This window comes from Schistocerca cancellata, chromosome 4 (genome assembly GCF_023864275.1).
Source record: "Schistocerca cancellata isolate TAMUIC-IGC-003103 chromosome 4, iqSchCanc2.1, whole genome shotgun sequence".
In the NCBI taxonomy this organism is placed as follows: domain Eukaryota; kingdom Metazoa; phylum Arthropoda; class Insecta; order Orthoptera; family Acrididae; genus Schistocerca; species Schistocerca cancellata.
The window spans coordinates 516,803,081-516,828,177 of NC_064629.1; the positions used below are offsets into that span (position 1 = coordinate 516,803,081).

Consider the following 25,097-nt stretch of genomic DNA (forward strand, 5'->3'; position numbering starts at 1 on the left):
GCCAGACGTCATGGACGTCGAAGACCCATAGAGGTCACTGCACCGTAAGCTGTGGTGGCGCGCGCCTCCTGGCCCGCTTTTAGTGTGGGGGCGCCACCAGTGGAACACGTGGTCCCAGCGGCCAATAGCGACGCCCCCGAGAGCGCCGGCCACTCGCACATCAAGTCAGACTTATCTCGCTTACGTCGATTTGCACCTCGCTTGCGCTAGACTGCTTTCTTCCTGGTTCGTGTACGAGTTTGTTTCCTTGTGACTCTGTTGTTCGGTCTTGTCGTATTCGTTCTCTCCTACATTGGTCGTGTCCATCCTTTTCCGCTGTGTTGATGTTCGCGGGCCTCTCCGCGGGTCCCGCTGCGCCTTTCGCCAGTGCTACCCCGCGACGGTCCTGGTCGCAATTACACTTGTAATGGACTAGCCTGCACAGAGTCCTGACCTGAATCCTATAGAACACATTTGGGATGTTTTGGAACACTGACTTTGTGCCACGCCTCACTGACCGACATTGGTAACTCTCCTCAGTGCACCTCTCCCTGAAGAATAGGCTGCCATTCCCCAAGAAACCTTCCAGCACCTGATTGAATATATGACTGCAAGAATGGAAGCTGTCATCAAGGCTAAGTGTGGGTCAACACCATACTGAATTCCAGCATTACTGATGGAGGGCGCCACGAACTTTTAAGTTATTTTCAGCCAGGTGTCTGGATACTTTTGATCACATAGTATACATCTACAGGGATTCTCTGCTAATCATACTTAAGTGCCTGGAAGAGCATTCATCAAACCATCTTCAAAATAATTCTAATTATTCCACTCTCAAACAGTGCACAGAAAAAATAAACACCTATATTTTTCTGTCCGATTGCTGATTTCCATTATTTTATTATTATGATCATTTCTTCCTATGTATGTCAGCATCAACAAAATATTTTCACATTCAGAGGAGAAAGTTGGTGATTGAAATTTTGTGAGAAGGTTCCTCTGCAAAGAGAAAAACTTTTGTTTTAATGATGTCCACCCCAAATCCTGTACCATGTCCATGACACTCTCTCCCCTATTTCTCGATAACACAAAATATGCTGTCCTTCTTTGAACTTTCCCAATGTACTCAGTCAACCCTATCTGGCGAAGATCCCACACCATGAAGCAGTACTCCAAAAGATGACGGGCAAGTGTAGGGTAGGCAGTCTCTTTAGTAGATCTGTTGATCTTCTAAATGTTCTGCCAGTAAAACCCAGTCTTTGGTTCACCTTCCCTCACAACAATTTCTATGTGTACTTTCCAATTTAAGTAGTTCATAATTGTAATTCCGAGTTATTTACTTGAATTTACAGCCTTCATATATGATTGATTTATCATGTAACCGAAGTTTAACAGCTTCCTTTCAAGCACTCTTGTGAATCACATCACACTTTTCATTATTTAGGGTCAATTGCCAATTTTTGCATCATACAGATATGTTTTCTAAATAATTTTGCAATTTGTTTTGATCCTCTCATAACTTTACTAGATGGTAAATGACAGTCCATCTGCAAACAACCTAAGACTGCTGCTCAGATTGTCTCCTAAGTCATTTATATAAGTAAGGAACAGCAGAGGATCTACAACACTATGCTGGGGAACACCAGAAATCATTTCTGTTTTACTTGATGACTTTCTGTCAATTACTATGAACTGTGACCTCTCTGACAGGAAATCATGAATCCAGTCACGTAACTGCCAATATTCCATAAGCATGCAATTTGATTACAAGCTGCATGTGAGGGATGGTGTCAAAAGCCTTCCGGAAATCTAGAAATACAGAATCAATTTGAAATCCCTTGTCAATAGCACTCAGCACTTCGTGTGAGTAAAGAGCTAGTTGTGTTTCACAAGAACAATGTTTTCTAAATCTGTGTTGACTGTGTGTCAATATACCATTCTCTTTGAGGTAATACATAATATTTGAATGCAATATATGTTCCAAAATCCTGCTGCATATCGACATTAATGATATGGGCCTGTAAGTTAGTGGATTAACCATTGCCTTTCTTGAATACTGGTGTGACCTGCGCAACTTTCATGTTTTTGGGTACGGATCTTTCGTTGAGCGAGCGGCTGTATCTGATTCTTAGAAGTATGGAACTGTTGTATCAGCATACTCTGAGAGGAACCTAATTGCTATACTGTCTGGACCAGAAGACTTGCTTCTATTAAGTTATTTAAGTTGCTTCACTACTCCAAGGACATCTACTTCTAAGTTATTCATGTTGGAAGCTGTTCTTGATTTGAATTCCAGAATAGTTACTTCATCTTCTTTGATGAAGGAATTTCAGAAAGCTGTGTTTAGTAACTCTGGTTTAGGAGCACTGTCATTGATAGTATTTCCATTGCTGTCATGCAGAGAAGGCATTGACTGTCTCTTGGCACTGGCATACTTTACATGCGAGCAGAATTTGTCCGACTTTTCTGCCACATTTTGAGACAAGGTTTCATTGTAGAAACTATTATAAGCACCTCAGATTGAAGTTCATGCTACATTTCGAGATTATATAAAAGATGGCCAATCTTGGGGATTTTATGGTTGTTTAAATTTGGCATGCTTTTTTGGTTGTTTTTTCAACTGTGTTCTGACCTGTTTTGTGTACCATGGGGATCAGCTCTGTCATTTGTTAATATATTTGGTATAAATCTCTCAATTGTTGTCAATACTGTTTCTTTGAATTCAAGCCGATTTGGTCCATATTTACATGGTTAATATGGAAGGAGTGGAGATTGTCTCTCAGGAAGTTGTCAAGTGAATTTTTACCTCCTTTTTTGAATAGATATATTTTTTGTTTATTTTTGGAGGATTTGGGTGTTATGGTATTCAGTATCACTACAACAACCCTGTGTTCACTAATCCCTGTATACATTTTGATGCTCATTATTAGCTCAGGATTATTTGTTGCTACGAGGTAAAGTGTGTTTTATCACCTGAGTTGGGAGCTCGGTAAAAGGATCCAAATATTATTTTATTCCAGTTGCCAAGAATGACCTCTAACCCAACTAAACCACAGGAGTCAAGTGTGTTTAGCCTACTGTTTTTTGGCATCATTAGGTCTTTTGCAAAAATTTTGACTGAACTTACCTCCAGCTTTAGCCAACTGTCAGTGCCTATAATGATGCTTTCTCTTAGTGCTTGGAGCTCTGGTCCTCTCCCAACACAGCTACGACAATTTACTACTGTTATACCAACTGATCCTAGATAAATGTTATTCCTAGGTTCAAACTGCACTCTTTGAGACTGAAGCCATTTTTTTTTGTTTCCCCAAGACCCTCTAACCTAAACAACTGCCGAGTCCATGCCACACAGTCCCCACTACACATGTAGTTGCCTCCTGCATGTAATGGACTCCTGCCCTATTTAGTGGAACCCAAAACCCCACCACCCTATGGTGCAAGTCGAGGAATCTGCAACCTACATGGTCGCAGAGTCGCCAGAGCCTCTGATTCAGATCTTACATTGTGTTCTGTACAAGAGGTCCGCAATCGGCCCTGTTGACTACACTGCAAATGGGGAGCTCTGCTTTCATCTTGCAAACAAGACTGGCAACCTTTATCACTTCTGATAGCTGCTCAAAAACCAGGGAGAATCTCTTCCAATCCAAAGTCACACACATCATTGGTGCCAAAGTGAGCCACCACCTGCAGTTGGCTGCACCCCGTGTTCTTCACCCGGAACACTCTTTCCATATCTGGAATGACTCCACGGGTGGTGTATGCACATGGAGTGCACACTGCCTTTCTACCCCTCCTTACCAGCCATATCCCTAAGGGGCTCCATAACATATCTAACACTGGAGCTCACAGCTACCAATAATCCCACCGTCTGTGACTGCCCGGATCTTGCTGGCTGAGAAGTTTCCTCTGAAACAGGAGAAGTGACTGCATCTAGCCACAGATAGCATCTGGAGCCTGTTGGTCAGACTGACTGGGGAGGCCTTAGGTTCGACCCCCTGGGAAGTCTTTCGCTGCTTGCCACGCCTCTAGGCAACCTCCCACTCGACCACGGGTGAGGAGTCAACCTCAATGCAAGCAGTAACTGGGTTGGCCACTGGTGCAGACCAATCGTTGGACTCGTGGGTCATGCTGGATGTCTGTTGAATCCCCACTGCCATCGCACAACAGCAATGCCCATCTACTGCAGCCTCAAGCTGTGTAACCAAAGGCAACACACAGCCTGGAGCTGAGAGCAAAGTGTTACTGACGGGGCTCACATCTGCACACAGCAATCACAGTCCCTATCCATACTAAAGACCATGGAAAACTACACTACACGGACAAACAATGAACTACCAACATGCAGTGTGGAACTCTACTGTACAAACTTCCAAAAACGAAAGGACTGTGTCTAATGAATTAGATTAACATGTAGAGATTAAAAAACCAAATTACCAAAGTACATAGGTGAGACTAAATAATTTGCTCCTGGTTAGGAACTTACAAAATGTCACAAAATCGATTTACTTTCTGATACAAACAAAAATATGAGAATTGTGTCTAGTAAACATTACCTACCTACCTACCTACCTACCTACCTACCTACCTACCTACACGAACTCAGTGTGCTAACTACTTTGCAACCTTCACCCATAACAAATTTCTTTAGTTTGGATGAGGTCCTCTATAATTCGACCACTTGAGATGTTCATAGAGCCCCATATCAAATTATGTACATTGAATTCTTTGAGAATGTTGATTGGGTTAGGGAATTGTCTACAACAGTCTCTACGAGCCTCTAGGTCTACAGCGGCATGTGGCAGGTACAAAGAACAAACCATTTTTTCAGCAGAAAATGTTTTAAACCTAACGTTTAAGAAATAATTAACACAGGAGAATCATACAAATATACTATCATTTGACAACTGCACAGACTCCCGTGTGGACGACATAGTAATAGAGCATCCATGTCATAGAGAAACAACTGAAAGATTTGGAAACTTAAGTCTCCAGGTCTGGACAGAATCCCAATTCAGTTTTACAAAGAGTACTCTATGGCATTGGCTCCGTACTTATCTTGCGCTTATCATGAATCTTTCGTCCAGTGCGAAGTCCCACGTAACTGGAAAAAACCATCGGTGACTCCTGTATACAAGAAGGATAAAAGAACGGATCCGCAAGATTACAAACTAATATCCTTAACATTGGTTTGTTGCAGAATTTTTGAACATATTCCAAATTCGAAGAAAATAGATTTCCTGGAGACCAAAAAGATTCTGTCCATGAATCAGTACCGTTTTAGAAAGCATTTCTTGTACAAAACTCAGCTTGCCCTTCTCTCACATGACATACAGTGAACTATGGATGAAGAGCAATGGGCAGATTCCATATTTCTAGATTTCTAAAAAGCATCTGACATGGTGCCCCACTGTAGACTGTTAACAAAGGTACGAGCATATGGAATAGGTTCCCATCTATGTGAGTGGCTCAGAGACTTCTTAAGTAATGGATTGATCTTGATGGTGAGTGTTCATCAGTGACATGGGTATCATCAGGAAAGTCCCAGGGAAGTGTGATAGCACCACTGTTATTTTCTATTTATATAAATTATCTGGCAGACAGTGTGAGCAGCAATTTGAAGTTGTTTGTTGATGATGCTGTGGTGTAAGGGAAGGTACTGTCATTGAGTGGCTGTAGGAGGAGACAAGATGACTTAGACAAAATTTCTAATTGCTGTGATGAATGGCAGTTAACTCTAAATGTAGAAAAAAGTATGTTAATGCAGATGAGTGGGAAGAACAAATCCGTAAACTGTTCGAATACAGCATTAGTAGTGTCCTGCTTCACACATGTCACATCGTTTAAGTATCTGAGTGTAACAATGCAAAGGGATATACAATGAAACGAACATGTGAGGATTGTGGCAGAGAAGGCGGATGGTCAACTTCGGTTTATTTGGAGAATTTTGGGAAAGTGTAGTTTATCTGTAAAGGAGAAGGTTCAAACAACACCCAAGTATTACGGAGATATTCTGGGAACTCAAAAGCAATCCCTGAGGAAAGGCATGATCTATTCACGGAACACTATTGAGAAAATTTAAAGACACGGAATTTGAAGCTGACTGCAGACTGATTCTACTGCCGCCAACAAACATTTAGCGTACGGACCATGAAGATACGATATGAGAAATTAGGGCTCATATGCAGGCATACAGACAGTTGTTTTTCCCTCACCCTATTTGCGAGAGGTGTAGGAAAGGAAATGACTAGTAGTGGTACAGGGTACACTCCGCCATGCACCATACTGTGGCTTCCAGAGTATGCGTGTAGGTGTAGATTCTGTTGAAAACAGTAAGAAACCAGTAAGCTGGATCAGTAAGGAGTAGTAAACATTTGAAAACACAGCCAACTGTAGACAGACATTTGGCTCTGTCTTTAACAAGTTCGTGCCTTTTATGTAGATTGTAGTTCTTCAGCACAGGTATGTCAATGTCTTTAAAATGTATCTCCTGTAGGACACAAGCAAGTGCAAGAACCTTCAATTCTTCCACAAGAGGCTTGGATACCTTCATATTCCACTGAATTAGAGAGGTATTTCAGTGGCAAGTTTGATCTTATCTTTCTACCCGAGTGATGATGAAGACGAAAGGAGATGCCATAGGACATTATTATTCTTGATATGTGTGTCGAGCGCTATTTCACAGCCATCTCCACCTGGTGTACGAGATTTAACTTTTGACATTTTAAGGATTTGTCTTCTTAATGCAAGTTTTGCATTCCCTGCTCTCTTTTCTTTTCTTGGAGAATGGGGTGTAGTTAACAATGGTTATTCATTATTTGCATTTTATAAAGGCTCTTCGCGAAACTGTATATTTTTATTCTTGGAACTGCCTTTCCATTCACTGGTGGCATCTGCTTTAATCATGTTGGAAGTGGATATTACTTTGGAAGTGCACAGGGTACACAATGCAGTACCATCATGTGTCCTTGTGACTCCATGCAACTTTATATTTTTCTTGGAGGCTCAGGCAAATGACATACAAAAGACTAGGGTGGTATTCACTTTCTTGGTTCACAATAAAATATATGATTTCTTCAGCAATCATAATACAGCTTCACGTCAAATGCTTACCAGATCTGGTACACATTTTTCGCATCTTGCTTTGTCTCGACACGTAACAAAATAATCTCCAAACTCTTGAGAATTATAGTTACGCATGGGAATTGGAATACAGGACCTTACCTTTAAATACCAATTTAAAATAATGTCTGCGTGTAAAAGAAAAGAAGAAAACCAACTTCTTTGTGACACTCCATTTTCTCTCTTCCTGACATTGAATATATTTGAAACACTTTCTGCTAGGCACTACTCCTTCATATCTGATACTGGGATGTGCATCAGATGTTTGCATGCTACAATACCCTAGTACAAACTAAGAATGTTGAATACTTATTCTACATTTTTCTTTTTGGCGAAGCCAATGGCCCTTTCAGACATTACTGTTTCAAAAAATATAGTCTGAGACATTGCCATATCTTGCTACAATTAATAATAACTGCTTTTTAGAATAGTTTTTACTTGTTATCATAATTGGTTGTGTATTAGCACTAACCAATGTTCCTCATTCTCTGCTGAGGGTTTTTTTACCCCCCACTTCCTACTTTACAGAGACCTGTAGAATGAGTAAGCCTGATACAGCTGTGATGCAACCAATGACCCAGAGTTTGTCTGCTAACAACTGTTCTGACTTAAGAGATATCCACCTCATGGCACACAACTCACCTTGAGGTTGAAGTGATTCCCACCCCCCTCCCCCAACCCCCATTCTCCTCTTTAGTTGTACCTTCTTCATGATATAATCAGTTAAGCCAATACCCCTGCTCCCATAATGTTCAACATCCCTTTGCAGCACTTCTCACAACAACCATGCATGAGATCCCAAAGACCTCCTCATGGTACCTGACAGCAGTTAAATCTTGCTGATTCACCCATACAATTCCATGAAGAGGTGTTTGAGTGGTCAACCCTGCCCACACAATTAGGAATCCTCCTCGATATCGGTCTCTATCTGCAATGTTTGGATCCCAAAATCGAGTTCCACGTGCCCCCGCCCCCCCCTCCAGATGCGAATCCGCCAAGAATCGCTGAATCGCTCTCCAGACCACATCAGGACATCTGTCTAAACAACATCGACCCACCATTTGACCATCCAGGTGGCACGTTGACGTCTTCACTTTAGATGTTCCCTTCAGTGAAGACACACCATATGTAAACAGACAGCAGGTCTCCAACAATAAAGGCCACTCTGCTGAAGCCTTCTGTAGACCATTTGCTCCAATACAATATGTCCACAGGATGCTGCAAGGTCAGATGCCAGTTGCAGTGCAGTATTAAGGTGGTACTGTCGTGCCCCTACAGACCAATAATGGTCCGCTCTTTCTGATGTCACATGATGTTGGCCCTGTCCTGGTCTCTGGGATACAGTTTTGGTCTCTATAAACTGTTGCTTCATCCGAGAAACAACAGAATGACTCGCATTAAGTTTGCGACTCTCCTGCTTCCACTCTTCGGATGGCCCTCCACAGCAGAGGGACTGTAGGAGTATTCTCTGTGCCATACTGCACCGTCTGTGACTTTGCACAGCAACTGTGGGTGGGACTACTCTGCAAACACTACCCCGCTTAATACGTGCCCTGACTGTCATTGCTGTCATGGTTGTCTGTTGATTGGAATGCCACCTTCCATGCAGAACACGGTTGTAATGACACCTGTTGACAATTTATATGATTATATTACGAATTAGACGCAGGATGGGGAAATAGCAGTTTGTTGCTTTAATTCTGAACACCCGCCTAATACCAAAAACCACACACACTTCCATGGTCTCTTCCGTTTACACAGGTGCTATGAGTTGCATAAACTCTAACAAAGTATATGTTTTAAAATACGAATAGCCATCTGAATAAGGGTTAAAACATTTTATGGAATGTGGCTGGATGATAAATTACAAAATTAATGGACAAGCTTATTACCTTGAGAACACGCTAAAATTTCCTACCCACCAAACTAGGAAGGAAAATATCTGACAAAACACAAAATATTAAAATGCATACAACATTTATTTCATTTCTGCTAAAATAAGAGTTCGAATTGTATGCTTGCATCCTACTGAGATGTGCATTTAGAAGCAGCATCTCAGTTAAGCAGCAGGATGGAGAAATTTCATAGAAGTTGGCTTCAGTGGACTGTTAACATCAGCCAATTTTCTTCACACTCACACATGGTTCTGTGTTTTAACAATAAATGTGAGAGCAACTAAGGGGATGACACATTCTGACATTGTTTTATTAATGTAGACACCCTTAATGGTTCCATTTATTGCTTGATTTCCCAGAATTCCTGCATACTATAGTAACCAGCAGAATGAGATCTCCCTGCTCCAAAGGTAGACATGGGAGACAAGCTCAATTTTTTTTTTTTTTTTAGAATAGAGGCAGGTAGGGGGTATCCATGACTGATAATGGCCACTTTAATGCTGGAAGTTGTTGCAATCAATGAGGAATGCAGATCAGAAAGTGCAGTATGCTTGTTTCCTCAAAATATCAGGGAAATTAAAGTAAAGTTGCAATAGGTGAACTGCTATCAGGTCTTGACACTGACATTATCAGTACCTCACATCACTATCTACACAGTGAAAAAATTATTAAGGCTTCCTTTGATGCGTACATCTTACTCAATTTCTATACAAGGAGTTCATTGCAGAAAGAAGGAGTGGCTATTTGTGCTAAGTAAAATGTTTCATTCAAAAGAGCTGACATGTCGAAATATTTTAAATACCAAATTTTTGAAGGTTGTGCAGAGGAGTCTGAATTTTCAAGGGGGGGGGGGGGAAAAATTCATTGTAGGCCTCTACAGAGCCCCCAGTTCACACTACATGGTTTTCCTCACCAGACTAGATGCTATGCTAAGCTTGCTTCTTAAGAGAGACACTAGGTTGATTTTGGATCAGGATTTCAAAATAAACTTTCTGACTGATTCCCCAGAGAAGAGAATGTTGATGGATTTACTTGAATCTTACAAACTGGTACATATTTTCCAACAAATGTTCACGGAAACAGCAGTACTGTAGAGCATAAATTTTTATTAACACATACACATAGGTGTGCCCCAAGCCCTCAATTCTTAGCCATGGGATTCTTTTCTGGGGATCAAAGGTGCAAAACATGGACGAAGTTCTCTAACTTCAGATAAGGGCCACAAGATTAGTAACCAAAAGTAGGAGTCAGGCTTACTGTAAAGAACAGTTTAAAAAACTGGGTATTCTTAATGCATCAAGTGAGTGCATTTATCAATATGTTGTGTGTGAGAGGGAAAACATTGTAAGTACTTCAGCAATAGTTCTATAAACAAACATTTAACAAAAGCTAGTTTGAACTAGCATTTACCAAGGGGGGAAAAATCAAAATTGCATTTTCTAACAGGGAACAAAATTATATAACAATCTGCTCAATGAGATGAAAAAAATTACTAAAATACAAGGGGCAGTGAAATGAAAATGAGACGGATGGAAAAAAGTAAGTAAACTGTTTATTATTTCAAAAGCAACTGCTGTAAATGTCATACATTTATCTCAATGTGAGATAAGATGGTCAATGCCTTCATGGAAAGAAGTTTTGGTTGCCTAAAGAACTATGATTCTACCTAGGCGTTCACCTATTCGTCCTACGTAAACATTTTTCTTCAGGGCTCTAAAAATATGTAAATTGCATAAGAAGAGATCAGGACTGTATGGAGAATGTGTAAGGGCTTCCCAGCAAAACTTCTACAACATACTCAAAGCAACCTTAGCAACATGTGAGTGGCCCAGGAAGCAGCCAAATAAGGCAGTGCATTTGATTGGTTGGTTGGTTGGTTTACAAGAGAGGGGAAGGGACCAAACTACGAGGTCACCAGTCCCTTGTCCCGAAGAAAACAATGCCACAAGCGTGAGAATAAAACAAATGAGACTGAACACACAAAATGGAATGAAAGGAAAAATCACAAGAACGATGAAGGGCAACAAATGTGGAAATGGACAAAGGGGGACAGATGACTATGGCTGGCAGACCATGAGAATAAAAAGGAGAAGCCAGCCACTCTGCAACACATGAAAGTCTCCACCCTAAAAGCAGTAGGGTGGAAGGGACAGAGGGACAAAGGGCACACGCAAAAACTAAGATCAAATGATGAGACCCACTCTAACGACTAAAACATAAAATTAAATCAGCCAATGAGGCATTGTCAGATAAAATTAGTGGCAACGAGTCCACAAACCGAAGATTCTGTCACTGGGCAGCCAAAGTGGGACAGTGCACCAGAAGATGGGTCACTGTCAAGCAGGTGCCACATCAACACTGAGGCGGGTCTTCATGGCACAGGAGGTAACCTTGGGTCGCCCATGCGTTGCCAATGTGGAGCTGGCAGAGGCCCACATGGAAGACTTCCACACATTCGTAGTCTCCTTAATGACACACAGTTTGTTGTGTGTACTGTTATGCCGTTCCGTCTCCCAAAGCCGAAAAACCCTGCGGCATAAGTCAGAACGCAGGTCAGGTTCAGAGATGCCCATCTCCAGAAGCAGCTTCCACACTGCCTGTTTGGCCAGAATGTCGGCAAGTTTGTTGCCTGGGATTCCAATGTGACCTGTGGTCCAGATGAACACCACTGAACAACTGGACCGTTCCAGGGCATAGATGGACTCCTGGATGGTCGCTACCAAAGGATGACAAGGGTAGCACTGGTTGATCGCTTGTAGGCTGCTGAAGGAGTCAGTACACAGGAGAAATGACTCGCCTGAGCATGAGCGGATGTGCTCAAGAGCACAAAATGGCAGCCAGCTCTGCAGTGAAAACACTGCAGCCATTGGGCAAGGAGTGCTGTTCTATTTGTCCTCCATGAACATAGGCAAAGCCAATGTGACCATCGGCCATTGAACCTGGTACATGCAGAGAATCAAGAGGAAGAGGCAGCGGAGAGTTGCAGGTTTAACTGAGTCCTTAGGGCCATGTGAAAGGTCCAGGCAAAACTGCGGCCTAGGTGTACACCATGGAGGTGTATATGAATGGACCTCAAGTATAAGTGTAAAAGGAAGGACTCCAGTCCACACTGAAGGGATCGCATGCAAACCGCAATCATTAGCCCTGACCTGGGCCACCGATGTGTGAGACAGGCTGCCACGGGTGGGAAAAGGAGACAGTAATTCGGATGTGCAAGAGAACTACGAACATGTGCAACGTAACTGGGGAGCAGTTGTGCACGCCTAATTGCCAATGGAGGGACTCCGGCCTCCATAAGGACACTGATTACTGGACTTGTTCTAAAAGAACCTGTCACTAGGCAAACGCCACAGTGGTGCACTGGGTAGCGTAAACGCAACGCTGAGGGCACTGCTAAACTGTAAACCACACTCCCATAGTCAAGGCAGGATTGAACAAGGGCTCTGTAGAGCTGCAGCAGCATAGAGCGAAATATACCCCAGTTGGTGTTGCTGAGGCAGCGGAGGGCATTGAGGTGCTGCCAGCATTTCCACTTAAGCTGACGAAGGTGAGGTAGCCAAGTCAATCAGGCATCAAAAACCAGTCCTAAGAATCGATATGCCTCCACCACAGTGATCCACCACAGTGAGTGGATCGTCAGTAAGATAAAGTTCTGGTTCCGGATGAACGGTACAACGCCGACAGAAGTGAATGACACATGACTTAGTGGCTCAAAACTGGAAGCAGTGGGCTACAGCTTATGACTGCACCTTATGAACGGCTCCCTGTAGGCGGTGCTCAGCAACACAAGTACGTGAGGAGCAGTAAGAAATGCAGAAGTCACCCGCAGACAGAGAAGGTGAGACGGATGGCCCTACAGCTGCTGCTAGGCCGTTAATGGCCACTAAAAATAGAGATACACTCAATACGGAGCCCTGTGGGACTCCATTCTCCTAGGTATGGATGGAACTATGGGAGGCACCAACTTGGACATGGAAAGTATAAAGCGACAGGAAATTCTGGATAAAAATCAGAAACAGGCCTCGGAGACCCCACTCATATAATGTGGCAAGGATATCACAATGAGATTTTCACTCTGCAGTGGAGTGTGCGCTGGTATGAAACAAGGATATGATGTCACCAGGTCATGTCATATGCTTTTCGTAAATCAAAAAAAGATGGCAACCAGGCGTTGGCATCTGGAAAAGGCTGTGCGGATGGCAGACTCGAGGGACACAAGATTATCAGTGGTAGAGCGACCATGGTGGAAGCCGCCCTAACATGGAGCCAGTAGGCCACATGACTCCAGGACCCAACCCAATCGCAAACACACCGTACGTTCCAGCAGCTTACAAAGAATGTTGGCGAAGCTGATAGTCCGATAGCTATCCACATCAAGCAGGTTTTTACCGGGTTTGGTGCTCTCCTGCCAATGCGATGGAAAGATGTCATCATACCAGATCCAGTTGAAGATGACAAGGAGATGTTTAATCATCCGACTGTGGATCCGATCTGGACCAGGAGCTATGTCGGGGTAAAGTGCCAGGGTACAGAGGAGCTCCCACTGTAAATGAGGCATTATAGGATTTGCCATGGCATGTGGTGAACAAAATCAGTTTCCATTCCAGCTGCTGTTTTGAGAGTGCGAAAGGCTGGGGAGTAATTCTCCGACGCAGAGGCTCGAGCATTGTGCTCAGCAATTGTGTTTTATCGGTAGATATCACGCCATTTATGTTAACACCGGGAACACCTGTTAGGGTATTCTACCTAAAAAAATGTTTGATCTTAGCCCCGACTTGGGAGGGTGACATATGGCACCCAATGGTTGAGACGTATCTCTCCCAACACTCCTGCTTCCGTCGTTTCATAAAATGGCGAATGTGGGCACAGAGCTGTTTAAAGGCTATGAGGTGCTCCAGGTAACGGTGCTTCTTATGCCGCTGTAGAGCTCGCCGATGCTCCTTAATTGCTTCAGTGACTTCCAGCGACCACCAAGGGACTGCCTTTCACCAGGAGGAACCCTAAAGAGTGAGGGATCGCATTTTCTTCTGCAGAAACGATAGTTGTAGTCACCTGCTCAACCATAACATCGATGTTACCATTGGAGAAGATTCAACAGTGACAGCAGAGGTGAAAGTTTCCCAGTACACCCTGTTTAAAGCCCATCTGGGCAGGCGTCTGTGGGACTGATGCCAGGGCAGTGAGAGGGAGATGGGGAAGTGGTCACTACCACACAGGTCGTCATGTGCTCTCCAGTGGATAGATGGGAGAAGGCCAGGACTGCAAACCGAGAGATCAATGGCTGAATATGTGCCATGCGCCACACTGAAATGTTTGGGGGCACCTGTATTTAGCACACAGAGGTTGAGGTTGAGCTGTGACAGTAAATTTTCGAAATCTCTGCCTCGACCAGTAAACACGGTACCACCCCACAAGGGGTTATGAGCGTTAAAATCTCCCAAAAGTAGGAAAGGTTTAGGGAGTTGATCAATCAGTGCAGCCAATGCGTTCAGGGGTACTGCACCATCTGGAGGAAGACATACGTTGCAGACAGTTATTTCCTATGTTGTCCTTATCCTGACAGCCACAGCTTCAAGAGGGGTTTGAAGAGGCACAGGTTCATTGCATACTGAGTTCAGGACACAGATGCTAATGCCACATGACACTCGGTTATTGTAACTACAGTTCCTGTAATATCCCTTATAGCCACAGAGGGCAGGGTTCTGCACTGCTGGGAACTAGGTTTTCTGGTGGGTAATGCAGAAAGGAGGTGTAAAGCTTAACAGTTGCCATAGTTCAGCCAGGCGTTGGAAAAAACCGCCATAATTCCACTGGAGGATGACGTAATCGTGAGGCTGGGAAGGCATGGAACATTCAATGAGGCAGTTTACGCCCCAGGGTCACCTGCTGCCACCTATTTATTTCCTGAACAGTCTGTAGCCAGGGTGTCTGAGGGTCTGGCGAGATCTAGGTCCTCAGCGGACGCCAGAATCTCTACCTCATCCTCAGCATCAAAGCTTCTACGTAGTGATGGTGTGGGTGCCACCACAAGTCCCTTGGTCTTGGAGGTTTTGGATTTCTCTCACTGCTCTTTGGGTTTCTCTGGCTGGGAGGGCTTGACTGATTCAGTCCGAGGATGATCATGAAGCCCTATGACCAGCTACTTTTGGGCACTTCAGCCACTGGTAAGAGTCATCTTTCCCACTAGCAGAAACCTGGGAAGGGAGTGACCCCTTCCTAGCGAAAGGTGCCGAAGAAGACTTCTCTGGCTGAGAAGTGGGGACTGACGTCCCCAATGGTTGGGGAAGGGGGGCAGTGCTCCCGAGGTAGATGGTGTGGGAGCAACAGGGAGGGAAGTGCCCCCCACCATTACGGGAGCAGGTGTAATCTTCTGGCTCAGAGAGCCGACCGGAATTTGTGGAATGGATGGGGCTACAACTGTTCTCACAGCGGCGGCGTAAGAGGTGGTCATAGCCACAGGATGTAGATGCTCAAATTTTCTCTTAGCCTCAGTGTAGGTCAGTCTGTCCAGGGTCTTGTATTCCATGATTTTCCTTTCACACTGTAAAATCCTGCAGTCTGGAGAGCAAAGGGAATAATGCTCTCCGCAGTTGACACAGATGAGAGATAGGGCACATGGAGTATTGGCATGTGATGGACGTCCACAATCTCAATATGTGACACTGGAAGTACAGCGGGAAGACATATGGCCGAACTTCCAGCACTTAAAGCACTGCATAGGGGGGAGGGGTATATGGCTTTACATCAGAGCGGTAGACCATCACCTTGGCCTTCTCGGGCAATGTGTCACCCTCGAAGGCCAAGATGAATGCACAACCTGGTTATCCCTCGGACGCGATGGACAAAATGAACACCTTGCCGCTCTAAATTGGCGTGCAGTTCATCGTCAGACTGCGAAAGAAGGTCCCTGTGGAATATAATACCCTGGATCATATTTAAGCTCTTATGGGGTGTGATGGTAACGGAAACATCTCCCAGCTTGTGACAAGCGAGTGATGCCCGTGGCTGGGCACAGGATGCTGTTTTTATCAAGACTGACCCTGACCGCATTTTGGACTGGCCCTCCACCTCCCCCAAACTTGTCCTCTAAATGGTCGAAACAAAGGAGTCCCCATCAGTTCTCATACATACGAGGTACCTGGGTGAATAAGGTTTGCTGCCATCCTAAGCCTGGCATTCCTCCCATGGTGTGGCCATAAGGGGGATGATTTAGAGTCATATTTCCTTGCATTGTACTGAAACTTAGAATGCTTAGAGACTGATGGTGTTTGATCACCATCAAGTGATGACGTGCCACCCACTCCGACCAGGGGCCCTCCCCACGGGTGCCACCCAGCTGCAGCAAAGGCCACCTGGCAGGATGGTAATTGCCGGGAGTCCCGATGCCCCAGGGTGACAGGCATCTACTCCTTGGCATATGTGGGGAGTTAATGGTGCAGGCTCAGCAGAGCGATCCCTGTGTTGTCAGGGGGCTACAACCAATAGGATACATGATGGACCCACCACAATGGACTGACCACGATGCTGGATATCAGGTGCAAACAAGTCCATGGTCATCGTCGGCACAGAAAGCGACACTGCAAAGTGTGTGGTGGAAAATGCACCCAGGAAGGTTTCCTCACCCAAAAGATGGAGAATGGGCGGGACTGCAATGCGACGACGAGAAAGTGGGCAAGAGATCTCAAGGCACGATGGACACTATGCACCATGTAAGGTGCCCTTCCCCAATTGAATTGCTCTTTGGAAAAAATTTGAAGAATGGAGGTCAAACCCTACAGGTGACCATCACATAAAGGCTGAAATGTGTGAGACTCCTTTTAGTCACCTCTTATGACAGACAGGAATACCTCAGACCTATTCTTACCCCCAGTCCTGCAGGGGGGAAGTGCAGTTAAGACACTGATTTCATATTTGAGAGGATTAAGTTTGCCCTGTCTGGCCATTTTGATTTAGTTTTTCCTAAATCATTTCAGGAAAATGCTGGAAAGGTTCCTTCAGCAAGTCCATGGCTTACCACTTCTCGTATCCTCATAAACATAATAAAATATTCTGTGTGTATGTATACTGAAGATCATTATTTTTGTTGTCTTGTGATGGCAAATTTTATATTAATTGGTAATGATCCCTGGATGGATGGATAGATAGATGAATAGGTAAATAAAATAAATGGTCACAGATTACTTGAAGGGGTCAGTGAGAGAAAAACAAGCACTGGCCTATCAGATCGTGATGCACGTGTTGTAATACAGAAAGGATTCAAGGCAGAACCATATCCCAAAGTTGTGAACAAAAGGTTTAGAAATATGAGTCAATTTACAATGCACACATTTAAAGTCAATATCGAAGGGCCAACTTGGAAAGAATTCTACAATTTGAAGAACAAATATATTACATTTCTTCAAACCTTTATCACATTCTTTTTCAGCTCTTTCCATATAAAAACAACTGCAGGTAGATATGCAGTAATGATTTTGTTGTGATCTTCAGACCGAAAACTTGGTTGGTGTAGCTACTCTTTTCTGTGCAAGCATTTTCATCTCCCAATACGAGGTGCATTCAAGTTCTAAGGCCTCCGATTTTTTTCTAATTAACTACTCACCCGAAATCGACGAAACTGGCATTACTTCTCGATGTAATCGCCCTGCAGACGTACACATTTTTCACAATGCTGACGCCATGATTCCATGGCAGTGGCGAAGGCTTCTTTAGGAGTCTGTTTTGACCACTGGAAAATCGCTGAGGCAATAGCAGCACGGCTGGTGAATGTGCGGCCACGGAGAGTGTCTTTCATTGTTGGAAAAAGCCAAAAGTCACTAGGAGCCAGGTCAGGTGAGTAGGGAGCATGAGGAATCACTTCAAAGTTGTTATCACGAAGAAACTGTTGCGTAACGTTAGCTTGATGTGCGGGTGCGTTGTCTTGGTGAAACAGCACACGCGCAGCCCTTCCCGGACGTTTTTGTTGCAGTGCAGGAAGGAATTTGTTCTTCAAAACATTTTCGTAGGATGCACCTGTTACCGTAGTGCCCTTTGGAACGCAATGGGTAAGGATTACGCCCTCGCTGTCCCAGAACATAGACACCATCATTTTTTCAGCACTGGCGGTTACCCGAAATTTTTTTGGTGGCGGTGAATCTGTGTGCTTCCATTGAGCGGACTGGCACTTTGTTTCTGGATTGAAAAATGGCATCCACGTCTCATCCTTGTCACAACCGACGAAAAGAAAGTCCCATTCATGCTGTCGTTGCGTGTCAACATTGCTTGGCAACATGCCACACGGGCAGCCATGTGGTCATCCATCAGCATTCGTGGCACCCACCTGGATGACACTTTTCGCATTTTCAGGTCGTCATGCAGGATTGTGTGCACAGAACCCACAGAAATGTCAACTCTGGAGGCGATCTGTTCAACAGTCATTCGGCGATCCCCGAAAACAATTCTCTCCACTTTCTCGATCATGTCGTCAGACAGGCTTGTGCGAGCCCAAGGTTGTTTCGGTTTGTTGTCACACGATGTTCTGCCTTCATTAAACTGTCGCACCCACGAACGCACTTTCGACACATCCATAACTCCATCACCACATGTCTCCTTCAACTGCCGATGAATTTCAATTGGTTTCACACCACGCAAATTCAGAAAACGAATGATTGCACGCTGTTCAAGTAAGGAAAACGTCACCATTTTAAGTATTTACAACAGTTCTCATTCTCGCCGCTGGTGGTAAAATTCCATCTGCCGTACGGTGCTGTTATCTCTGGGACGTATTGACAATGAACGCGGCCTCATTTTAAAACAATGCGCATGTTTCTATCTCTTTCCAGTCCGGAGAAGAAAAACCGGAGGACTTAGAACTTGAATGCACCTCGTAACTACTGCAACCTACACCCTTTTGAACCTACACCCTTTTGAATCTGCTTCCTGTATTCATCTCGTGGTCGGTCTCTCTCTCTCTCTCTCTCTCTCTCTCTCTCTCTCTCTCTCTCTCTCTGAAAGTCTCTTCGGGTTTGCTGCTTGATTTTAGGATCCGGCAACACACCTGAAGAGAATTTCAAGACTAATTACACTGGGAAAGCCTATGTAGTCAAACACACACATTTCCTTCCAATACTAAATGGGTGATTCCTTGATGGGTCAGAATGTGTCATATCAACTAATCCCTTCTTCCAGTCAAGTTGTGCCACAAATTTCTTTTCTCTCCAATTCTATTCAGTGCCGCCTCATTATTTATGCTATCTATCCATATAATTTCCAACATTATCCTTTAGTACCACATTTCAAAAGCTTCTATTTTATTCTTGTCAAAACTGGCAATGATCTATGTTTCACTTCCATACATGGCAATGCTCCAGACAAAACCCATCAGAAAATACTTCTTAACACTTAAATCAATATTCAATGTTAACAAATTTTTCTTCTTCAGAAAAGATTTTCTTGCGATTGCCAGGCCACCTTTTATACCCTCTCTACTTTGACCATCATCACTTATTTTACTGCCCAAATACCAAAACACACCGAGCGAGGTGGCACAGTGGCTAACACACTGGACTCGCATTCAAGAGGACGACAGTTCAATCCCACGTCCGGCCATCCTGATTTAGGTTTTCCATGATTTCCCTAAATCGCTCCAGACAAATGCCGAGATGGTTCCTTTGAAAGGGCATGGCCAACTTCCTTCCCCGTCCTTCCCTAATCCGATGAGACCGATGACATTGCTGTCTGGTCTCTTGCCCCAAACAACCCAACCAACCAAAACACATCTACTACTCCAACTGTCTCATTTCCTAATCTCATTCTCCAGTATCGCCTGATTTAATAAAACTGCATTCAGTTATCCTTGTTTTACATTTGTTATTGTTCATCTTATATCCTCCTCTCAATATGCTGTCCATTCTGTTAAACTGCTCTTTCAAGTCCTTTGCCTTATCTGATAGAATTATGTTGTCATCGGCAAACCTCTAAGCTTTTATTTCTTCTCCCAGAACTTTAATTCCTTCTCCAAATTTCTTTTTTGTTTCCTTTATTGCTTGCTCAGTGTACGGATTGAACAACATCAGGGATAGGTTAAAACCTTGTCTCACTATCTTATCAACCACTGTTTCCCTTTCAGGTGCCTCAACAACTTTTACAGAAACCAAAAGGAACACTAATATAAAAGTGGTCTGGATTACTAATGGCATTAAAATTTCATGTAGGAGGAAATAGGGACTGAATTATAATATGAAGGGCAGTCACCACAGCCCAGCAATAGAATCTCACTAGAGAAAATACTAACACATGCCGAGGAATGTCATCAAATGGGCTAAAACAACGCATTATACGAAGAGAATAAAAAGCTCTCGGAACAAAATTGAAGCTATATGGTCAACTGTGAATGAGGAATCAGAGCAGAATGTGGGTACTCGGCATTTTATACCCATCTTGTGTGAGAATGGAACTACTGATGATCCGTCAACAATGTGAAAAATATTTAATAATCAATCTTGTCCAACGTGTTAAATCAAAAATTTATTGGTACAGGTAAATATGCCAAACTCTTACAAGCTCGTGCTCCGACAGAACTACATCACATGCAGCTACAGGAAACAAGTAAAGAAGTAATTGAATCCATTATTATTATGGGAAACAATAAAAGATGTAATTGAATCCATTATTACATCATTAAAGAGTGGGCCCCCACGGGTACGATGAAACTTCAAGTATGATTATGAAGATCCACTCACCACACATTACTTCTGTATTCATTCACCTGTGCAATGTGTCTTTCAGGCACAGTCAATTTTACGACGAGACTGAAATATTCTTCAGTGAAACCACTTTATAAACAGGATGAAAAAGGGAATGTGGACCACAGCCAGACAATTTTTTTTGCTTCCTCTGCTTTGAAAAGTTTTTTGAAAGCAATGAATGAGAGAGTAATGTCATACCTCAGTACACACAGTTTGCGGTCAGACTTGCAATTTGGCTTCAGGAAAAGGTATGTACAGAAAATATAGTTTATTCTTTTGCACAAGACACACTATCAGGCCTCAATGATAGGTTGAGAACAGTATTTTCTTTAACTAAAGCATTTCGTTGGTGAAGCATGCAATACTTTTGCATAAATTGGAACATTATAGGATTAGGGGAAAGGCTCAACAATGGTTTACTTCATATCCAGAAAGTAGGAAGCAGAAAATTGTATACTAATATAACTGGGAAGAGGTTTGAATGTAACAGGATGGCATGAAGTGGGGGTACCACAGAGCTTTGATGTGTGTCAATTGCTGTTCTTGATATATATCAATTATCTGCAATTAAATTCTTCTTTGTCAATGACACAACTGTTTTGTGAAATACATGTAATATAAATGATGCAGCTAACATGGTAGTCAATAACATCTGCAATGGCTTTCAGAGAACAGAACGCAATGCATACAGTTCCCAATACAGAACAACATCAAAAGTTAAATTTTATTGTCGCCAAGCTAGTCTGAGTGTCAGTCAAATTGATCATTTTGATGTGGAGGTCATCCGTCCCATCAGATTAGGGAAGGATGGAGAAGGAAGTCAGCCATGCCCTTTCAAAGGAACCATCCTGGCATTTGCTGGAAGCATAAAGGGAAATCACAGAAAACCTAAACCAGGGTGGCTGGGTGCAAACTTGAGCAGTCATCCTCCTAAATGTGAGTCCAGTGTTGTAACCACTGTGCCACCTTGCTCGGTTATAAATTTTTTAATCAACATTCTGTAAACTCTGTACTGATTGGTTCAATGATCAATGGTCTCTTGCATGATCCCAAAGAATGTGATACATAAATAAATGTCCTGTAGTTATTCATCTGCAGAGAATAAGCAGCAGATACCTTGAAGGGCAGCTAAGAAGGAACTTTGGTGGTATGATTACATTTTGTCTATTCCTTTGCCTTCAGAACCAGGGAGCTTTGCATCAAAAGCTGTAAATTAGTTCACTGTGCTAATCTCTGTAACACTTACAGGGAATAATACAACCCTGCTTGAAGAAGAAAACGAAGCACCCAGAATGGGAGGAGACTCCAGGGGCGGAGAATATATGTAACATTACTTCAGTAATTACAAAATCCAGATAAATTTCAAAGAACTCGGCAGTATGAGCCCATTATCAGTATGATGATGTATGCCCTCTGACCTGTATGCACACACTGATTACTTTGGAAAGAGTATCATAAAGCCGTTGCATCTTGTCCTGAGGTAAAATGGGCTACAACTGTTTTAACTGGTCCTTAATATCCTGGATACTGGCACAGGGACATAGCTGATGTCCAGAGCATTATGGTGGTAGTGCACAATCAAATATAACCTCAAGCACAGTTCTTTCAGTATCCTAGGAGGATGGCACTAAGTAACTCTTACCAAATGAAAGGAGCTGTTGTTTAACAACTTCACTTATGCAAAAAGCAAAAGAAGTTGCAGGTACCAAGAGAGCAGATGGAAAGAAAAGCTTCATGGAAATGATAATGGGAACATGATAGAATACAGTGAAACAAATGAAACTATTCTGAAATGCTTCTGACAAAAACACTTGTACGGCTAGACACCACATTTCAACAGCTGAGATACCCACACACGGAAAGAGAAAAGTATGTTGTTGACTAACACTTGTCATCTATCTACTCTACAAGCTGAAGAGCGCTGTCAATAAAGAACTATCATTATATCCATATTTTGCACTCTCCCACTCCAACGTGTTATGAAATGCTACTAAGGAGTAAATCTGTGCCTTGAAAATTAGTGTTTACATGGTAAAAGAAAGACCATATGAATTATGTACAGATTCCAGAATGACATTTTCTCTCTGCAGCGGAGTGTGTGCTGACATGAAGCTTCCTGGCAGACCAACTATGTACCGGACCAAGACTCAAACTCAGGACCTTTATTCCAGGAATGCTACTTCTGCAAGGTTCGCAGGAGAGCTTCTGCGAAGTTTGGAAGATAGGAGATGAGGTACTGCCATGAGAAGACTATTTCAAACAACTAAATAGAATGACAGTAGCTAGCGTTTATGTCTACAACTGCCTTGTCTTTTTGTTAGAAAACCTAAGTATGAATGACCTAAGGTCAAAGCCATGACTATAACACAAAAAGTGGGCATACAATTAAGATGGAATATTTTAGGTTGCCAATGACTCTTAACAGCTATATTACCTTGGCATTTCCACTTCAAAAAATTACTCAAGTGTCTACAGAGTGCCAATAAATATATTTCTATCTAGAATAGTAAAACAGAAAAAATGTAAAGGATTTTACTCTGCTCAAGAGAATGTAACAAATTACCTACATTTCTGATGTGAATGAAATACAAATAAACAACCGATTTCATTATGTAATCACATATGCCATTTGTGTAACTACTTTACTATCATCTTGCACTTATCATATCATCATGCTCTATAGAGCATTTATCTTGTAGTTGATCTGTTATGTAATTATTTTTTGTTGGAGTCATTTACCTAATTATGCAGTGCATCTACCTTGTATTATCTTCTTGAACTTAGTGACAATTTTGAGAGTACTTGTTTTATAAATTATATATATTTTCGCAGATAACAGTTAGCTTTGAAGAGATCAACTGCACGTAAAGACATTCAAAGGTGAATGAAGTATCTATATTTATAAGATAACAGGTGACAAAGTAACTAACAATTCTCATAAAATTGTAGCCTACAAACATTTTAAAATTTATTTATGTCTTTGTGTGGTTCAAGATATGAATCATATACACAGTTAGTAGATAAATAAATAAAATGAAATTCCAGCAGTAATGCCAGGTAAAGCATGGGACATGAGCTAAGGGGCAAAGAAATAAAGGCATTTCAAAAGAAAATGTTAAAGCTGGAAGGAAAATATTAAAAAAAAGGAACTTCCAAATTCGTTTAAGGAATTTCTCCATAAGACCATTCTCAAAACCTGGTACAAGCACAATGAAGTAACCATTCAACTTCTATAGCTCTGTTAACACCCTGTCAATAAACTATGATCATCTGCAGCAAAAAACTATCAGATTTTAATGAGGAAATGAATATGCTGGCTTCAGAAATTGATATAGCGCAGAAGACCATCTGGAGATTGCGAAGAAAATTACAGAATAGAGCAACAAGCAAGAATTATTACCTTTTATGAGAGGCATATAGTTTAAGAAAGCTTCCATTCAGCTTAAAAAACTGTACTAACACTGATTTGACATATGTTGGTATGCATACGAAATACCCGGCCAATGCTCCATTAAACTTAATCACATGAGTGAAAACTTAAAAGTGGAGTCAAGCAATGAGATTTCATATCATGACAACTAATCTCAGTAGTCTAAGAGGAAGATTACAGGTCTTTAAACTCTGAAAACAAAGAGAGCATATGTATTTATTGATTATATCTGGGCAGTCTCCGTTTTAAAAATGACACTGTACTATTTGCTACTTCAATAGGATGTCATATGACTGATGTGATTTAAGGATATAAACTGTAAGTCGGGGAGTTGTGTGCAAGCTAAAGGCACACACCTTGTTAACAGTAGTTCATTGTACTGACTACTATGTCATATAGCACATTTATATGAACACAACTAACATGTGCACATAATTGTTACAATAAGATCGTTACAGAAAGAAAGATATTTGGGACAACCAACTCATTAGGAATGCGCTTCAAGTCCTTAAGAAATTGAGCATAGGCCTAATGGAAACAATGGATGAGCATACTCCAAGGAAGTTCATGATCTGCTGGTAGCAAACCTAGCTGTCAGCCACAAGAAAATGCTAACAATTAAGCCATCATTTCACACTTTAGTGTTTTATTTTCAGATTATGACTGTTGGCAAGTTTCGAAAGCAAATAACAACAGTGGAAAAAGATGTATCCAGAACTAAATGTGATAAAATCTACAAGATGTAAAATTTTCTATCATAATCCTGTGTTAGGTAATTCTGACAACACAGATTGTCATTATTATGTGATACGCTCAAGCCATTAGCAGCAGTGGGTAGACACACAGAAAATATCAATACAGGTCCCTCAACAATTAATTCGAGATGAACACCTCTCCAGTAACAACTAGAATTTGTTGCGCTGTTTGATAGATTCTAAAACAACAACATTT

General features: G+C 42.4%; 1 protein-coding gene across 1 annotated transcript in view; it reads right to left on the reverse strand.

The window, feature by feature from the left end:
- Positions 1-25,097, reverse strand: part of LOC126185150 (signal recognition particle 54 kDa protein) — a 57,972-nt gene that overhangs the window by 32,381 nt on the left and 494 nt on the right. The window lies entirely within an intron of this gene.